Source organism: Toxorhynchites rutilus, chromosome 1 (genome assembly GCF_029784135.1).
Source record: "Toxorhynchites rutilus septentrionalis strain SRP chromosome 1, ASM2978413v1, whole genome shotgun sequence".
Lineage (NCBI taxonomy): Eukaryota > Metazoa > Arthropoda > Insecta > Diptera > Culicidae > Toxorhynchites > Toxorhynchites rutilus.
In genome coordinates this window covers 54,406,458-54,427,000 of record NC_073744.1, presented here as the reverse complement: position 1 = coordinate 54,427,000, position 20,543 = coordinate 54,406,458, and the positions used below count along the sequence as shown (strand labels likewise).

General features: G+C 39.0%; 2 protein-coding genes across 8 annotated transcripts in view; one reads left to right on the top strand and one right to left on the bottom strand.

The window, feature by feature from the left end:
• The window catches only part of LOC129768307 (RNA helicase aquarius), a 220,974-nt gene that overhangs the window by 146,480 nt on the left and 53,951 nt on the right, over positions 1-20,543 (bottom strand). The gene's annotated exons all lie outside the window — the stretch shown is intronic.
• Positions 1-20,543, top strand: part of LOC129768372 (probable G-protein coupled receptor Mth-like 5) — a 70,442-nt gene that overhangs the window by 5,798 nt on the left and 44,101 nt on the right. The window contains exon 1 of one of the 7 annotated variants that reach the window (XM_055770421.1): positions 4,157-4,321. The exons of the other annotated variants lie outside the window; for them this stretch is intronic. The gene's annotated coding sequence lies outside the window, so the exon portion shown is untranslated. Of the gene's footprint in view, positions 1-4,156; positions 4,322-20,543 lie in introns of those variants that run through there. 7 annotated transcript variants of the gene reach the window in all.

The following is a 20,543-nucleotide window of genomic DNA, read 5'->3' as shown; positions in this document are numbered from 1 at the left end:
TCAAAGGTTTCTTTCAACTCATTGATATTATGCATCACACGATTCGCCTTCGTAATTATTGATGCATAATATCAATAATTGCGAAGGCGAATCGTCAACTCGACTTCATCTCTAAAATTGCTAAGGATTTTACAGACCCACACTGCATGAAGGTGTTATATTGCTCCATCGTACGACTAATTCTTGAAAATGCTTCAATACAGGGCACCGAACGATGTAACGTGGAATCTATGTATCGAGCGAGTCTAAAAAAGGTTGATTCGTATGGCGCAATCTACCATTGCGCGAAACTTTGAACCTTCCAGCGTATCCAGATCGATGGCAACTGCATGGTCTTGAAACGCTCGAACGGAGACGCTAGACACAACAGGCTCTTTATGTTTGCAAACTACTCGTCGGAGAAATCGATTGCCTTCATTTTCTATCGCTGCTAACTTTCGTACATCAAGCAGGATGCTGAGACAGCGGTCCCTGATGCAACCGAGTTTCCATCGTACTCGGTACGGATATAACCAACCTATTAGTTCAATGGTTCCTGTGTTTGCATCTGTCGAATCCGCGTTCGATTTTGATGTCTCCACAAATGAATTTGTAAGTAGGATAAGAAGATAAAACTGATTTTTTCAAGCAGACTCAGCTCAATAGAGGCAATCTGCTCAATGAAAGTTGATAAACGCTCATCTTATTTCCTTACAAAAATAAGACAGCTATCGAGTGTTTTGGTTGAAAAATGATTCAAGATAACCTTAGCATGGGTTCCCTCTCATTGTTCGATTCCGGATTATAATGATTTTTTCCACATTCCTCGTCAGCACACGCTCGTAAGTTGGCAGCGCATGTGGAGTGAAGATGAGTTCGGTCGTTGGTTACACACGATTATCCCTAAGGTTTCGACGAGTGCATGGTTCAAGAGATTGAATGTAGGTCGTGATTTCATTCGCGTGATATCTCGGCTTATGTCCAATCACTACAACCTAAACGCGCATTTGTATCTTCCTCGAGTCGAGAAGGCGCACCACGCTAGTTATGGTGTACAGACTAGGGGGCGTTGCTGATTGATGGTCAGTTGCATCTCAAAAGAAAGTATCCCGTGTCGGGCACATGTACAGTGCATTGGAGACTACAACATCCCGATTATGACAATAAACTGTAATATCTGTAATTTCGAGCCAACCGCGAGTAACCGGTTACAAATAGAAATATTGTCAAAATATTGTACTCCCGGCCCTGTCAGGCTAACGATTATGAGCCTTAACAAAAATATGTATTTTGGAAAAAAAGAAGATTGAACTCCAGTTGAATGACGAGTGTTTATTAAGACCATTTTTTTAAGATAAACTTAATTGTAAACAATAAACAATACCGGGGTGTAAGTTCAATGTTTCGGAAATGAGAGCATTACAGTTGGAGTGCGAGGTTTTGAACGTTAATATCTTTTTGCCGGCTGAACGGAGTGGTATGATAATCACTTCATTCGGAAGATAAAATGTACAAGAGTTCCATGCTTGTTATATTTTGACACGAACATTTGTTTCAATGGATCAAACATTGCTTTGAAAGCAAACTTTTGTAATCACAACTATCTAACTGGTTGACGATTCTTTCATTTGTGGTAATCAGAATGTGTTCCCAAACACGGACGCAAAATCAACGCGCCTGTGGGAAAATCGTATCGTAGTAACGGGTGTTAAATAAAAAATGAGAATTTTTTCAATCACATATAAAAAAAAATTTCTTTTTCTTCGATTTCAGTATTTTTTATTAATAACATAATGTATTTTCTTCAAAAAAATGTCAGTGAATGTTTGAGTAAGGGCCGTGGTCTGCTGTTCGACGCAACTTTGTCGCGATGCTCTCACAAGAACTTTGTACGGCACTTACGTCCATTTTCCGGATACAAATCCGGATTCTTGTAGTCAGTTACTTCGTGTCCTTGGCCCTCCAATTGTTTTTATACATGCAAGCTGATAGTATTTTTTAGCTCTGTTGCATTTGCCAAATTTTGCATGGATGCAAAATTAAGGCGCCTCGGTTCTTTTCAAGACCACCAACAAGTACAAATGAGTTGAATTTCATGTGTATCCCTATATAAATAATCTCATAGTTATACTCATCCACTCACACACCAGCAAGTGAAACTTTCAGCGTGAATATTTCCATTCATTAATTTATTCATTGAGAATTGATTCAGATGCAACTGCAAACAAATGTTTACCCCGCCAGCGGTAGTCCTATGTCTACCTTGCGGTTATATCATATATATAACCAGGGCTCTGCATAGTCATAGTCAACTGAGGATAGTCAGCGGACTATCTGACTGACTATATCCGTATTCAGTTAGTAATTACTTTTGGCTTCTTCACGCAGTTTCTCCGCCAAAACGACTAAACAGTCAGTCGGACGTTTAGTCGCTATCTCCCTCTACCGACTCGACTATATTATTTCATTCTTCCCATTCAAATTGTCCTCATTGCATTTCGAAGTGACTTCCCCCAAAACGAATTCGTTCCTTTCTTTCTCTCTCCCATGTACGTTTGCATGCATCGATGTTTGAGTTCAACGTGGTTTGACATACGCTACAGGTGAACTAGATTCTTTTGTATCGTACACGAAAATTACTCACACGTATAAAATAGCGTGTAGTGTGTGTGCGCTATTTTGCACGCTACTTACTAATGCTAACGCGAGGACCTTCATAGCATACTTGATGAATGTCTAAGTTCGTTGGTTTGAGTTCACGATGGGTAGACAATAAACCGTCCATTGATGGGGTAACTTCTGTTTTGCATCAGAAATCATGTTTTCGTTCCTCTTTATATGGACGTAAAATATTGCGTACGCGGGTATAAAATTAGGGTCAGGGGGAAATGGAAGTGTGGATTGAAGTCAGTTGAATGAAGAGGCAGATTTGTATTCATTAGTCGAGTCAGTTAAAATAACCACTGACTGGACTAGTTCCCCAGTCATCCTCGCTAGTCAACGCTAGTGAATTCATTTTCTAGTCAAGTCACTTTTTGTTGTGGGCGACTGCCGAAGCAGTTCTAGTCGAAGCGAAGCCACTGAGAGTAGAGTCGGTCTTCATTTTTCAGCTTCGAAGATTTCGGGCCCTGTCAATGATATTCGCTCCCTCGTAGCTGAGCGAATGGTGTCATTCCATCCCTTTTTTGTGTTTCGCCTTTAGCCCTGAGAAGGGCCCTTGTGGAAAAAATGGGTTGGTATATCTATGATATAACGGCAGGGTTGACGTGGGACTACCGTTGTCTTAGTAAGTATTTGTATTGTATTGGATAAATTATTAGATATAATCCATTTCTAGTTTTTAAGCTGCAATTTTTTTGACAGATCAGCAATTTTATATATATATATATCAGCAGAAACTATCTTAACACGTTCCCGCCAGCGCTTCAATTTATAATCCTCGCCATCTGGCGGCTGCGCTTAATGCTTTTTGAATGGAACCTATTCCAGGCAGTGTTTGTCGATTGAAGCCTTTTCTGAATAAATCACATTTCTCCCATTGACATTCGTTTGTTGTTACATGCTACACAATAACACAATAACGATGAGGCAGTCTAGTGCGAGCCACCGGTGGTATGCGCAGCCCGATAATGCAGACACGCGCGCGCCACCGCCGGCACGCACCGGCTTGAATGTGTTGAACATGCCAGGGACATTTCACTCTAATAGACTTTCCTTCGCAGCTGCCGATCGTAAGTTACATTACGAGGTGTTTTGTGATTTACCCGAACGGTAACATTCAGAAAAATTTGGTGAGTACGCAATATTCGATCGAGGCCAAAAAAAATTCTTCTTTCGGCTTCTATCTGTCACCATTTTTAAAACTGAACGAATTACAACAAAACCACTGGAAAAGGGTTAATTCCAAACAATCAGCAGTCAGAATATTTTATAATCAACCAATAGGAGCACTTCAGTTGAATTAACATTGCATCCAGATTTGAATAGATCCTTAATTTTCAATTCTGGCATAAAGTCCAGACTCTGACTCGAACCTGAACACCCCTACTTCATCTCCATTTGCACGATACATTAGGACCGCGAACGCGTGAAGATCTCTGATAGACGAATTTATTTAATCTCATACACTACTAGAGCAGCACAAACCCGCCCAAGCTGGCTGGCGGGGGTGGGTTGTGTACACACCGCAAACCGCGCGGAATGATTCAACTTCAGCAGTTAAGATATTTTCGCGTTATGCATGCCTACTCTCCACGCGTCTCGATTCCCGTTGCGATGTGCGATATGTGCTCCGTCGAGTGATGTTCATAAGTGTATGTTCCCGAAAACAAGATCAGCGATGGTAAGCTTCATGATTGCAGTCATAGTTACTGTGGAGGATGCTAGGGAAAAGAATGCTTCTATGTGTTTGTGGGTACAGGTGAATCAATCCACTGGAAACGATGACGTAAGCCAATACACCTGATCGGATGATTTTTACGCCACCACTGCACTCAGCTGTTGATTAATGGGTGGGTTCGGCTGGCAGTGAAATCATGACGAGTTCCAGATTTCCTATCTGAGTTTGGCACCGAGTATTCTCTTTCAACAGGATGTGGTCTCGGTGTGAAAGTGTAACATCCGTGCTTTCGTTCGTTCTTTCCTCCCATGCCTCGGCGCATTAAATGTCTACAGAGATACGAACGTGGATCAGGAGGTGGGTAATAGGTGCATGGCGTGCCAGACCATCAAGAACGCTGATACGGAGAAATTTCTTTGCTGCTAGTTTATAGTCCAACGTCCCTTCTTCCCGTTCATTGCTAGATAATATTTGTTTGAAAGTGCAAGGAAGTGTACATAATACCGTGAGAATGGAAAGTTGGTTCGATATTCAAATTCTATCTCAGTCTAGCTAAACTTTTGCACGTACTAATTTTATAATGGAACCTAGCGCAGCACGAGACTCGGCAAAGTTCCTTCGGAAAGTTTTAATGAGTTTTAAATTGACCGAAAAATAGTGCTGATAATAGTTGTGCAATCGATAGTTTAGGCAAATTGTTTTCGCCAACACTGTAATGAATCACCAACGACTAGAAATGCTGCTATGTTGATCAACACTTTTTCGCGGAATCGCAAAGCTTTCGTCAGCTAACCGTGACCTCTAGGAACGCGAAAAAGTTATTTTTTGCACTGCCTCCAAAACGACGTCGCTGGACTCATTGAATTTCCACCCGACTGACATTCGCGCGGAAGCCACTCATTTCGAACGGTCCGTCACGAAACAATTGAGTGGCGGAATTGATTAAATCACAGCGCCTCCTCACTTACCCCTATATGTGATTCCACATGCCCGACTCGATTGTAGCCATGCATCGAACGCGGCTCGTGCTGCAAAACCTGACATTTGATTTAGCTGAAATTGGTCTTTTTACCCTGTTCCAACCAAAGATTTGTGGGTTCTGCCCCCTAACATGCGATTGTTGGGATCGATTGGCAATACCCAAAAATATATAAATATTACATCGTGGCTTTTATCAGAGGTTGGACATCGCGCGGCAGGGGCCAAACGCGGCGAATTAGGTCAGGGATGAATGGATGATTTGTGAACACACACACACACACATCACAACACACAATTGTGTTGCTTCGGTACGAAAAACAACAACATAAAACCGGGAAACAACAAAACCATTCGTTCGGATCGAATTTCATCGTTAGACAGCTTCTTTTTCGGCTAAACGCTTATCGTATGGCATGAAGCGTGTTTCATCCCACGCTGAAATTAAATTCGATACGATGATTTATCGTTGGCACATTGCATTCGCAGAAATGGTGGAAAGTGCTCGAAAAATAATTGCAACTTGACCGTAGGATATGTGCATTCTCGGTAAGCATGTCAAAATGAACTCAAGAAGGGAGGGAATTTTGTGAATGTTCTAAGGTCGAAGCGATGATTCTGCAGAAACAAAATTAAACCGAAACAACTAAACCAGTGATACTCAACCTGCGACCCGGCGAGCTCTACTGGTTAGCCCATTTGATATTATTTTATTTTAAACTGTTTTGTATGTGTAACAATAACGACTACTTAAGAAATCATTACCTATTTTTCGCATAGCCCTACGTCTTTCAGTAATGGTGCCAAATCGGAAAACAGGACACGTTTTCTTCTTCTTCTTCAATGGCACTAACGTTCCTAGAGGAACTTCGCCGTCTCAACGTAGTATTACTTGCGTCATTTTTATTAGTACTCAGTTGAGATTTCTATGCCAAATAACACGCCTTGAATGCATTCTGAGTGGCAAGCTCTAGAATACGCGTGATCACAGTGCAAGTCGGAGGAAATTTCTTTGACGAAAAATTCCCCCGACCAGAACAGGAATCGAACCCGAACACCCGGCATGTTAGTTATGACGCTAACCACTCGGCCAAGGGAGCACTAGGACACGTTTTCATGAAATAGAAATAGCAAATGCAGCAGTTCTACGGACGGTGTAGCGAAAGTAGCGAAAATATGGCAATTTAAGCTCCGTCCGTTTTCAATTTATTGAGTATAAACAAGCATTGCGCAATTTAACAGCATTCACTATTTACCAGTCAACCAGCTAGCGACCAGAAGGCAGCAATGTTTTCCAAATGGCCTTTCTCAAGGCCTAGAGTTGAGTTTAGTTTCAATTTTAAGGTTAGAGGCGAATGACTTGAGAAATTTGAAAGCTTCATAATCTTGCACTGTGTCTAGCACGAGTAGAACATTCGCGATGCATACTGAATGCGCAACGTGCATTGGGAATAAGAATGCAAATCACGTGTAATGTTCTTGCGAGAACAAGCATGAATTAGTCATCTTCAACTGCTTTCACAAAACCACGCCAACCCATCGGTGTCGTTTTCGGGGCCATCAAAAATCTAATAGATAGATAGATTCTGTGAACTTAGGAGCGTATTCGGATTTATTGGTGTAATGATGTTTTGAATCATAGAGGCTTTCTCAGAATCTAAGACGTTCTCAGTTCATTCGCCCCTAACCTTAAAAAAAGATCGATTTTAAAAGGCCATGAGAAAGGCTATTTAGAGTAGCGGTAGCGAACCATCTGGTTGATAGCAGGATGAACCATGATTTTTTTCATGGTGACTTTTTTTAAGAGACCAATTAATTTTGGTGAATTCGTGCAACGTATCCGGATTAAAATTTGCATTAAAGTACATCGCATTTCAAGCCGCATATGAAGGAGTGTTTTTTTTTGGAACGATGTATTTGGGAGCCATGTAAATGTTATTTTGCTAAGAGATATTGAAAAATTACTTGAATATTCAGTAAATTCAGCGTTACAGTATCGCTCTAGACAGCGAGCTATCAACAGTACATGTTAACTTTGAGAGTTAATTTGAAAATCTGCTCAAACTGGGGTTTTACTGTTCCGCGAAACTTTCTCGCCCACAATCAGTGAAAGTATTTATTCACCGGCCTTTGTCAGTGCTCCCAAATGTAGTTTCATTCTTGAATTCATAATTTCATAGTCCTACGTTAATAATGCAGCCTTGTCTTGAACACCACTATTCTCTAGTATTTTTTTTAATTCGCTACCCGCGACACTTTGGCTAACACGTGTTTATGATCCCTTTGGAAAAACTAGAAGTTATATCTGTGGTAGAACCGCAAGGTAGCGTAGGACTACCGCTGGCTCTGTGATCAGTTGTTTGAAATTGCGTCTGAATCAATTCTCAATGAATGAATGAATAACTATTTTTTAAAGATTGCTGAAAGTTTTCCTTGTTAGTGTGTGAGTGGATGAGTATGAGTATGAAATTGTTATTAGCACAAAATTCAACTATTTCGAGCTTGTTGGTGGTCCAGAAAAGAACCGTTCGCATTCACGTCAACGAGTTTGAGTACCACTGAACTAAATGAAATTCCAGTTATTAATTTTTGTCAACGTAGGATTACGTCTTTTGGCAACAGAATAGGGTGCAAATTGAAAAACAAAAATCGGCCGCATCGCGAAAATTGTCCAATTTCGAACGCTTATTTTAATGTTTAGTCATTTTCTCGATGGATTTGCGAGATGTTTGCATCGATCGATTTGGGCTCTCCATAACAATCGAACTATCGAACAGTTGAATAATGTCTAGTATTACCTAAATGCAAATCCCGCGTTCTGATGCAATCTGTGCTTGATTTTCTGGTGACGATCGTCACAAATATCACATGTTTCTGAAGACCCAGAATGTAGTTTAAATTTTGGCTTTCGACGTATGACTACGTCTTTTATTTCTATACTGAGGTGTAAGTGCAAAGTTGGTCGATGTCTCCTAACCAACTGAACGAAATGGTATGATACCCACTTCATTCGAAAGATAAAATGTCTACACGTTATACGCTTGTAACTTATTGATCCAAAAACTTGTTCCAATAGCTCAAACATTGCTTTGAAAGTAGCCTATTGAAATCACAAAAAACTATATATAAGCGAATATCAGATCGAAAATCCATTCAGTTTCTCTTTTCCTCTCGCTCAGAGTGGTCATGAAAAATTGTTCGCTTGTAAATGCGCCCGAGTGGAGGAATATTTGCGCAATCGGTTCCCGTGATGCAATCGTATCCAAGAGCATCAGTTTCTATTCTGCATTCGAATGGAGTGGTCATGAAAAATTTTGTGTCTTTTTTTCACAAGAACAAAAATGAATAATGTATCAAACACCTTCAGTTGCTTTTACAAAGCCATGCAAACCCATCATTCAGGACCACTAACAAGTTCGGAATACAGGTCGGACTCGATTATATATATCAGGGTGGCAATGGATGTATGGAAAAAATTTCATCATCGAATTTCAAAAACCGACCATGTACATTTTGTTTATTGGACCAAAAAAAAAAGATATGTGCGAAGTTTCAGCTCAATCGGACATGATTTAGGGGTGCCTCAAAGCGCTCAAAGTTTTGATTTTGTGATCCTCGAAAATCTTCCAAGGGGAGAGTAAAGGAAATTTGGAAAATGGATTATTTTTTTTCGATGCCAGATGACTTAGAAATTCATGAAACGAGATCTGGTGTCATCTTAAAAAAAATATTTTTGACCGAAAATCGACCTTTTGGGACTTAGGCAATGAAGGTATGGGAAAAAAATAACTATAGAATTTAAAGAACCGACCATGTACATTTTGTTTATTGGCCCAAAAAATGACCTGTGTAAAATTTCAGCTCAATCGGACATAATTAAGGGGTGCCTTAAAGCACTCAAAGACTTTTTGAAATGCCTACGGTCTAAGTTAACTCAAGTAACTTCACTTTACGATCGTTCAAAACGAGTCGATGCACTTGTTTTACGATTTCTAGATTCGTAGCCTCTTTTGGCCTTCCAGAGTGTGGTGCATCTGCGATGCTTGTACGGCCCATTTTAAATTCCCTAAACCACCGATCAACTGTTGTTCTTGAATGAGCAGAAGTGGAATAACATTTCTTTAACCACTGCATTGATTGTTCAGTAGTTTTTCCCATCAAAAAACAATGTTTAATCAAAATACGATAGTACTCTTTTTCTATTTTATATACGAATGTTCAGGTAGTGACACTTAAACAACCATAATTTGTGAACTAATAAACGAAATGTCTTGAAACTTCACACATAAGCTAGTGACAGATGAACCTCTCGAAATGAATCTTGTTCATTTTTAGTGGCGCAATCTGTTGAAAAATGCTGCGACTTCTCAGACCATGTAGTATTTCATCCCATTTCGACATCTTTTATCGTGATATACTCTTTACGATGACTAAACACCATGCTTCTGTTATCATCACTCGATTGTATGTGTTTGTACGGGTACCATTGATGAAAACTTATGGCTACAAAATAATGAAAGTGTTTAACAATATTATTTTCCGAATATATCCCAAGTCAGTATGAAACAGACGCAATCCTACGTCAACGATGTGGTCGTGTCTCGAATAAAACCCTTTTGTAATATTTGATGAACTCCAACAAAAATAATAATGCGTAGAGAGTTGATATCGGCAGCAAACCGAAGCCAAACCGATGCATTCTACCGTTCAACTACAGTTTTGACGTAGGACTATGTTTTTCAGTGAGGGTGACAAATCAGAAAACAGGTCACGGTTTTATGAAATAGTTTTAACATTAATAACAATTTTGCTGCAAACGGATTTTGATGATATGTCGAATCGGAAATGCACAGAACAAATGTATTCTTATACATTTGTTCTGTGCATTTCTGTGCTCACCTATTCGTGCTTTCGATAAGCAACAATTACTGTAATTATTGTCGAGGAACAATATAAGTTATGTATCACTACGAATCGAATGCAAGTGCAGCGTTCGTTCTACGGACAATATGGGGAGAGGAATAATTGCAATTTATACTCCGTCCGTTTTCAACTTATTCCAAATTCTCACATTTTTCAACCACCTTCAATTGTTTTTACACAAAACAACGCAAACCATTGGCCCTTCATAGAGTCATCAAAACATTCCACCGAAAAGTTATTCATGAAATGTCGATGCATTCTGTTATTTTAGAATCTGAAGCGATACGCAAGCAAATGGAATAAAATCACTTCGTAGTTTCACATCAACATCAACAAAACTATGAGTCATTTTGAAATAGTGTCTTAGAAAGAGTTATAGAGTATTGATGTTAAAACGTGAAAAAAATATACACTGAGAAAAAAATAGTACTATTTTTTTATTTACAAAAAAACTTCAATTTGCAATATCAAAAATATGAATTTTCAAATTTTAGAAATTTTTTTCCATTTAAAATAGAAGTCATGTACAAAATTTAAAAAATTAGTCCAAGATGTTAAAACTATTTTTGACGAACTTTTTTTTTTATTAATTCGGTTATTTTTGCAGGCTGAGTAACTTAAATAATGACGAACTTTGTGGAACATCGAATTCTTATGAATTTTCGAAACATCGAATTTTTGTATGTCAACAATCATTCATATTCAATCATAAATTCTCTCATTACTTCTATTTTATATGATTTTTTTAAAATAAAAAATACATATTTTGGATATTGCAAACTATTTTTTTTTGTAAATAAAAAAAGAGTATTTTTTTCAGTGTATATTTTTTCTCGTTTTAACATCAATACTCTATAACTTTTCTAAGAAACTGTATTGGCACGACTCATAGTTTTTGAGATATAAATTATCAAAGATTTTTCTTACTGAAATCCATACACCCTTTTAAAAAGTTACACTTGAGTCAAAAAAATCCCAATTGCTGTGGAAAACTCATATTTCCTCCAACCCAAACGGAATACAAAATTTCATTGGTATCAAAAATACATCTTTTTGAAATCTGCATATTTAGGACGATTTCATTTGGAATTACTCTCTCATCATTGTGATTGTTAATGCTTACGCGAGCATTCGAGATGGCTGTTTCGTTTAAAGTGATATAACTTTTGTTGCCAAATGTCCATAGCTTCTATAGTTTTGTTACCATATTGCTTACAGAATAGAAGTACATCTTCGGGAAGTCGTCCAAGTCGGTGGTCACACAATTGAGTTACAATACTTTGCAGTACCATGTTACTGTGAGTTTGGTAATTACCTGAAAGAAATGAGAAAATAATGTATATTAATAATAAATTAGGATTGAATGATTCCTAAATTCATAAAGAAAAAGGACACGATTGATAGATGAATCAGTAATTATCGCGGAAATATTCACGAAATTGAAACCAGAAAAAAGTTCTTTTGTAAAGTAGTCATCTTAATAAACATGAGCGACTGTTCGACACATTCACATCAATATCGCTGTTAATTCTTACTCAGTGAGTGTAACAATATTCAATTTGTAAGTATCACAAAGTCATTTATGAATTTGCATCGAATGGTTCTCCGTAAAAATTCTCCGAACGGAAGTTTGATGTAAGACACTGATTGTCCGAAAAGCAATGTTTTTGAATTTAGTTGTTTTAATTGTTCATAAATTCGTAAATTTGACTAATTTAATATCTCAAATGATGAGATAAGAGTCGTTTATTCAATGACTTGGTATTATTCAAACGGGTCGTAAGAGTTGAAGTGGTAGAAAGATTCTGTAACCAGTAGGCACCATTATAGAGAACATAAGATGGTTGTGACCCTCTAATCTGTCACGAGCTGATACATACCAGTGTATATCTCAAACCTCTGAATCGGCAACCAGTCTAGTTCATTCATACCCAAATTATATACTGGCCGTTGCGTTTCCACAAAATCGCTACAAATAGACCGTTGAATTGTGAGTTTTGCACAACAAGTTCAATTTTTACTGCATGTCGAATTCTATTGCAAATAAACACCATTCGCGAGAAGTTTTGTTCTTCTGCGGAAGTTTATGATGACTCCGCAGCATCTGAATGACTCAAAGCCGTAAGATACATCCAAAAGCAAGAAAATCATGTTTCATACTAACTGAAGGCGAGATTTTGCGTGTCCGAAATGTCGCTTGTACGACACAAAAGGAAGCCTTTTTGCATCGAATCGTTACCGGAGATGAAAAATGGATTCACTACGACAACCCAAAACGCAAAAGATCTTATGTAAAGCCCGGTCAGCCAGGAGCCTTAACGCTGAAGCCGATTCTTCACGGCGCCAGAGCTCTGTGTTTGGTAGAATGAAAAAGAAGTGATCCACTATGCGTTGCTAAAACTTGATCAAACGATCAATGGAGAGTTCTACAGGCAATAATTGATTCGTTTACAGCGAGCTATGCCGAAAAACATCATGTTGCTGTTCGAGTTAAAAATTATTTCGAAAATAACGTATGGGAAAATCTGGCTTACCTGCCCTATAGGCCAGATCTTGCCTCTTTATACTACCATTTGTTTCGATCGATTCAGAATGCTTTGAATGGAATACGCTCTACTTCTTAACAGGGTATCAAAAATTGGCTGGATTCACTCATGGCTTCAAAAGACGAACACTTTCTTTCGCGACGGAATCCGTAAATTTCCAGAAATATGGGGAAAAGTAGTGGCTAGCGATAGCCAATACTTTCAGTAATGTATCAATTCATTTTATTAATCAAATAAATGAGTTTTTCTTATGTAAAATATGGAACGAATCAAGTTGCACATTCCCTTTAAGTCTTCTCATCAGTCAATGCAGGCTCTGCATTGAGCTCGCTTTGTGCATATTTTGATGACAAATGTATAGTGTCGACGTCTGTTGGGGGTATCAGTTTAGGGAAATTATTCTGGTTTCCACATTCCACATTCCACCAAATCCATTTTTTGAATTGAACTTGAATTGTCGCTTCGCGTTTGAAATCTTTCATTTTTTTATTTTTTATTAAATTATTGATTAAACTAGTGAATGAATGAAACAATTTACGAATACAATTGCAAACAAATCCCAATTTAGATCAATTCATGCATTATGGTAGCAGTTATCGCAGCAAATAATTATCAACATTTTGCCTAACCGTCGAACGGTATGCGTAGAAATTCAGTTAGCTGGCGACATGAAGGGATATCTTCCAATGCAGTCTTGAATAACCGAGCCAAAGCGTTGCATTTGTACCCGCTTATGTAGACCGTGTTAGCAAAAAGAATTCCGAAGTGTAAAAATGCATGGGGGTATAAAGGTACTGCTGTCTTGCATGTATCTGCAATTTTCCGATTTTCCCAACTTGGTTTCGGAATCTGTATTGGGAAAACACATTCCGGTTAGCAAAAAAGCAAGCGAGTACAAATGTACCCGCAATTTGCATCCATTTTGCAATGCCGATTTCCCCAGGCTCCGTGGTTTTGAAGTCTGTGTTAGGGAAACATTCCGATTTGCAGAAACGCAAACGAATACAAAAGTACCCGCAGCTTGCATCTGTTTTGCAATGACAATTTCCGTAGGCTCCATGGTATTGAAATCTGTGTTAGGGAAACATTCCGAATTGCAGAAACGCAAGCGAGTATAAAAGTACCCGCAATTTGCATCTATTCTGCAATGCCGATTTCCCAGGCTCCATGGTTTTGAAGTCTGTGTTAGGGAAACGCAATTGCGCAATCACAACTGAGTGGACTTCCGAGCGGCACTTGCTTATATACCGATTGGTGTGATTTCAATAGCCTGTTTTGAAAGCAATTTTAGGGCTATTGAAACAAGTTTTTGGATCAAAAAGTAGCAAGCATATAACGCGTAGACATTTTATCATTCGAATGAAGTGTTTATCATACCATTTCGTTCAGTTGTTTAGGAGCTATTAATGCTCAAAATCTCGTTCTCCGACGTAACGCTTTCGTTTTCGTAACTTTGAACATACACCCCAGTATAGAAATGAAAGACGTATTCCTACGACAAAAAGGATACATACCTTCATAATTTTTTTTGGCAACGTGATATACTCGTATCTTTGAAAATTTGCAGGATCCGAAATTCAAAATTGAACCATTTTTTCGGAATTTACATAGAAATGCTCTGCTAAGCTAGGCCATTTGGCATCGATCGAACAAATGATAATCAAAACGAACATTTTCTTGTGAATACGGCAGACGAAGCATAATTTCCCATATGTGCTTTTTCATTGTATTGCAAAATCACTTTGTTGTGTCTCTATTGGCTCCATATAGACCATTTATCGATCATCTTCCTTTAACGTTCGGCTCAAGCCAATCAATTCTAGAAGTATCGGGTTAAGCAAATGGAAATAAATGAGGTCTAGTAAAATTCAGAGTGGTTTTTGATCGGAATTTCGCTACGCAATCTTCGTGAACTTCACCAAAACATTGGCCCATATTTGATTACAGTAACGTGAGAGATAAGCTAGTAGAAAGCCCAAGTGTCTGAAAACTTTCCCCTCAATTGAATCAGAACGGATGCACGGAACTTCCTCCATCCAGTTGGGTAGACAACATGAAGAACGGAAAGAAACTGACATTGCTGTCTTCCGAACGTTCAAATTACCCACAGCGGGGCTTATTCCATTACGGCGGAGATTGGGAATGTGGAATGTAAAACTTTTTGATTGACGAGATTCATTCATCTCTTCGTTTTAACACTTCTGTTTCTGGGCGGCTACCCATATGTCTTCATCACCGTTTTTATTATTCCAAGAGATGGGAGGAAGGATTCGCTGTACAGTGAATCAATTAATTTGAAAGTTTTCTTCTCTTTCGCAGATAGTGCGAAACTTAGTTTGGGTTTGTGTGACCTTCCGGGCGGGGGATCATTAAAATCCTAACCACGCAACTCTCTTCAGACGCCTCGTCCCGACAAAGTTTGTTTAGTGTGACACGTGCTCATAGCGGAGATGTATCTTGTGTGTGGCTGCTTTTTCACTAGAAGCGATTATGCAGCAAAACCGGAGGTTGGCCGACCCTACGGTTAATGAGTTCTTATTGTGTGCGGAGGGAAATTAATCGCTTCGGAACATCCACTGTGACATCTCGGGCTTTGCGGTCCAGATAAATAATGATAGATGCTCTGGGCAAGCACCAGACGCTGCGCTCGAGCTACACGGGAAAACATGTTTTATTGCCGTGGAGGCAAAGCCCCCAACGCCTCCCTACTCCTCTCGATTGGTCTTTTTGTTATGTACCATTGAGCACAGTAGCAGCAGCAGCACCGTAATTCCCCCGTCGAAAAAGAGTAATTGAAAATGGGATATTTATTGGTGTGCACAACGGGGTAATTTGATCGTTGGTCCTTCTTCCTTAGAGAGGAGGTGATAGGTTTGCCATATCGGATGATTCGCGTAGACCAGAAGCCGTAGACAGCAGCGCTTGTGAATGAAAAAGAAGACATCGCGTCGTTAATGGAGCGTACTTTGTTATATACACCCATACCTCGCTTTACGGCCTATATCCGTTCCACGAAACTTGGCCGCAAAGCGAAAAGCCGTATAATAAATCAATTATTATAATACAAATCCATATAAATTCAATCGGATTGGTGCCAAATTTATAGAATAGGTAGCATGGCTTATTATTCAATATGCATTTTATCTTTTTATTTCATTTAAAATCGAAATTACATACAAAACAAGTAAATACTTTTGTACATTATACAATAATAGACTCAGAAAACCCACAATAATCCGTAAACAAAAATGAAAAATGAATACGGGTCCACTATTTTCCGACAAGGAACAAAACTACCACTTTTCACGAAAATCAACCACTAAAGGGTGTGTCACATCAAATTGCATCACGGAAAAAACGCTGTAGAAGTTCGCCCAGTAGACCGATCCTTTTGAAAATTTTAGACAGTAAAATAAAAACTATTAAACAACTTTTGGCATTTTCTTTTTATTCATACTTCGAGCCCACCTTCCTCTTTACCCCGTCCATAAGGTTCTGTACAACGTCAGGTTGTAGTTTTTTTTGAACAGAAATCCATTTTCTCTTGAAGTCCGTCTCCGATTTGACAACTTTTGGGTTCTTCCGGAGGGCCTGCTTCATAATCGCCCAATATTTCTCTATTGGGCGAAGCTCCGGCGCGTTGGGCGGGTTCATTTCCTTTGGCACGAAGGTGACCCCGTTGGCTTCGTACCACTCGAACACGTCCTTTGAATAGTGGCACGAAGCGAGATCCGGCCAGAAGATGATCGGGCCCTCGTGCTGCTTCAAAAGTGGTAGTAAGCGCTTCTGTAGGCACTCCTCAAGGTAAACCTGCCCGTTTACCGTGCCGGTCATCACGAAGGGGGCGCTCCGCTTTCCGAAAAAGCAGATCGCTTGCCACACCATGTACTTTTTGACAAACTTGGATAGTTTCTGCTTGCGAATCTCCTCCGGAACGCTGAATTTTTCCTCTGCGGAGAAGAACAACAGGCCCGGCAGCTGACGAAAGTCCGCTTTGACGTAGGTTTCGTCGTCCATTACCAGGCAATGCGGCTTCGTCAGCATTTCGGTGTACAGCTTCCGGGCTCGCGTCTTCCCCACCATGTTTTACCTTTCGTCGCGGTTAGGAGCCTTCTGAACCTTGTATGTACGCAGGCCCTCCCGCTGCTTGGTCCGCTGGACGAATGAACTTGACAAATTCAGCTTATTGGCGACATCCCGGACCGAACTTCTCGGATCACGTCTAAACTGCTTAACTACGCGCTTGTGATCTTTTTCACTGACGGAGCATCCATTTTTGCCGTTCTTCACCTTCCGGTCGATGGTTAGGTTCTCGAAGTATCGTTTTAGTACTCTGCTGACCGTGGATTGGACGATTCCCAGCATGTTACCGATGTCCCGATGTGACAACTCCGGATTCTCGAAATGAGTGCGAAGGATTAATTCACGACGCTCTTTTTCGTTCGACGACATTTTTCCAAATTTACGAAAAATTGACAGTGAAGCATGGCCAACGTGATTTATACACTCTTATCTGATTATAAGCGAAAGCTGAAGATATAATTCCTAAAAATTAAATTTCTACAGCGTTTTTTCCGTGATGCAATTTGATGTGACACACCCTTTATATCGGTTTGACATGGAATAGCTGTATATCGACATCGAAAAAAAATTGTTTGCCGTTATAACGCATCATTTTAAGCCGTAAATCGAAAATCTGCCTCAGTTGAAGAGGGTCGTTATAGCGAAATGCCTTATAAAGAGCGGCCGTATAGCGAGGTATGGGTGTAATATATTGGATATTATAACTGGCCATTTGGACTTTATTGTAACGGGTGTTAAATAAAAAATGAGAATTTTTTCAATCACATATAAAATTTTTTTTTTCATCGATTTCAGTATTTTTTATTAATAACATAATGTATTTTCTTCAAAAAAATGTCAGTGAATGTTTGAGTAAGGGCCATGGTCTGCTGTTCGACGTAACTTTGTCGCGATGCTCTCACAAGAACGTTGTACGGCACTTACGTCCATTTTCCGGATACAATTCCGGATTCTTGTAGTCAGTTGCTTCGTGTCCTTGGCCCTCCAATTGTTTTTATACACTAGGGCACTGAGTGAGCCAAAGAAATTCTCTATTGGGCGGCACTGGGGCAAGTTTGTTGGGTTACGATCTTTCGGCACGAACGGTATCTTTTTCTCCTCAAGATACGCCAGCGTCTTCTTGGCGTAATGGGAAGACGCCTTGTCCGGTCAGAAGACGTACTTCCCATCCGCATGATGCTCGTTCAGGAACGGCAGCAGGATTTAGTCGAGGCACTCTTCTCGATAGATTTGTTGGTTGATTGCCAGACCGCTCGGCTTAAACCAAGGCTTTGAAATGCCCCGGTCGGAAATGGCGATGTACAACATAACCTTTTTTTCAAACTTGTGCTTGAACTTGTATTTCACTTCAGGCGGTATGGATGACTTGTCGCTGGAGTAGTAATTATCATTTCCTGGAATATGCGTTTTGGACCGCGAAGAATAGCTTTCGTCGTCCAGAATGAAAGACGTCCCGCGATATTTTTTTGGTCATCCACCGACACTGTGATTTAACCGTCTCAATCTGCTCCTCCGTGTACTCCGGCGAACTCGTCTTCTTCCTGCAGACGATTCCTTCCATCTTGAGGGTCCGATGGATCAATACGTGAGAGCAGCCATATTTCCGACCGGCGTCACGCAGGCTGGTTGCGTCCTTGTTGTCAAACAGCTTCTTTAACGATGTCTTCCTCTGCTTCGTCATTATCGTCACCGGACGACCACTTCCGACCTTCCGCTCTACGTTCAGGGAACCCAGGATACGATATACCGTACTGACAGGTACATTTTCTTCCTTAAAATGTGCCACCGTGAACTTTTTTCCTTGCTGGAAATGCGTTTCGTAGAACCGTACAATGCGTTCGCGGAGCACGTACTGTTTCGACGCCATCTTTGCTTTGACTAAATTCAAACTAGCAAAACCAAACACGCCTACTGTTTCTAGGGAGCCCAAAGAGCAATTTTATTGGAGAAAGAAAATTTTACGCTCTTTATTTGAGTTACTGAAAGGTATTGAAAAAATTCTCATTTTTTATTTAACACCCGTTACTCATACTGCTTGTTAGCTGTATCCACAAACATGTAGACACACTGCACCTAAACCGGCTACCTCACTTCTGGAATTGACCCGTAGACAGGTTTAAGACAAGCTAGAAGTTCCATCTTTTTGCGCATTCAGAAAACTGCACATCTTCGGCATCTTTACTTGTTCAGCTATCATTTATGGTAAATTTTCCAGAAAATCATCTTTAGAAAGAACGAAAAATCGACAGCTGAGACGTGCTGCTTGAATGGTGTTTTTTCTCAGTGAGAATAACATTTGCATTCATTTGTGTCAGCTATTAATGAATATTGAACAGATTTTTGGCAATATTAGCACTGTGTCTGTTTGCATCCAACAATACTCGCATTCGTAGTAAAATCACGCTCCGCGTGAATGCGAAATGATGGCGCTTTGCTGCCTGCGTACCATATGAATCATATGAATATGAACTATTTTCCGTGAATTGATTGAAATACGCATATTTATTTTTCAGGAGAACGATGTTGAACATAACGCAGTGAGTGTGTATGCAAAATAAAATAATTCTTTTATTGCACCGCTAGGCTTAGTAGGGCGATTGAAAAATAGGAAATAAACGAACGCGAGCAAAATAAAAATTAAAACGCATTCGCATATTTTGTTTCTTTTTTTTTTCTTTGCCTTGACGCTCCCCATGTCCGTTTGAAATGGGTAGTAGGAGCATTGTTCTTCATTTGGAATAAATTAAATTATGCATTTTTCAAATTTATGAACAACTATTTGTGGTCTTGACTCATTCCGGTTTATTGTGGTACAAAGGTTATTTATGAAGGGAAATCATATCAGCCGACACGATGATCCAAACGGGAATAACAAATGCTCTGAACAAATTAATAAAATTGTTGTTAGAGAAACTCTTTGACTGTAGAGGTGGCCATATTCTGATGCACGAATAAATTGTTAGTTATTGTATGGGCCTTTCATATATATATTTTTAGATTTAAAAAAAAATACGTTTTAGAGAAAAATGAATTTCAATTTTTCAAATATTTTTTTGTGTAATTTTTTTAAAATTTTTTAATGGTTTTTAAATTAGGAATTCTTGTAAAAATTAAAGAAAACAGTCCCTTCTCAAAATGTTGTCAAGATTTTTTGTAAAGATTTCAACTAATTTCATGCCAACTCGACTGGCCATTAGCAGCACCATCTCAAATAGCAGTGAAACTTTGCGAGTGTAAAAACATTGGATTTAAGCAACTTTGCATACTTGAAATCTCAAAAAAAAACTAGACAACTTTTTGAAAAGGGCCTCAGTTTTTTTCAAAATTAAAAAAAAAATCTAAATTAATAACCATAATACCTCCAAAATGTTGGTCATAGAATGAAATGTAGGAATTGGTTTCAATTCATTCCTTGAAAAATATCGATTATAAAGACTAACAAAATTTGGGTCAAACAATGAGAAGAAGAATTATAATTGTTTAAATTTTCATTTGAAAATACTAAAATGAATTTATCAAAATTTTACTGGAACAAATCAAAAATATTTTTTTTCAAAAACGTTTTTCTTTTAATTAGGCTTCTAGAGAAAATTTTTTTTTTCTAATAATTTTTCATGTTTTTTTACAAGAATAGAACTAATTCTTTTTATGTTTTGTCAAGATAGCGATAGAATACACTATGAAAAGTTTGCGAT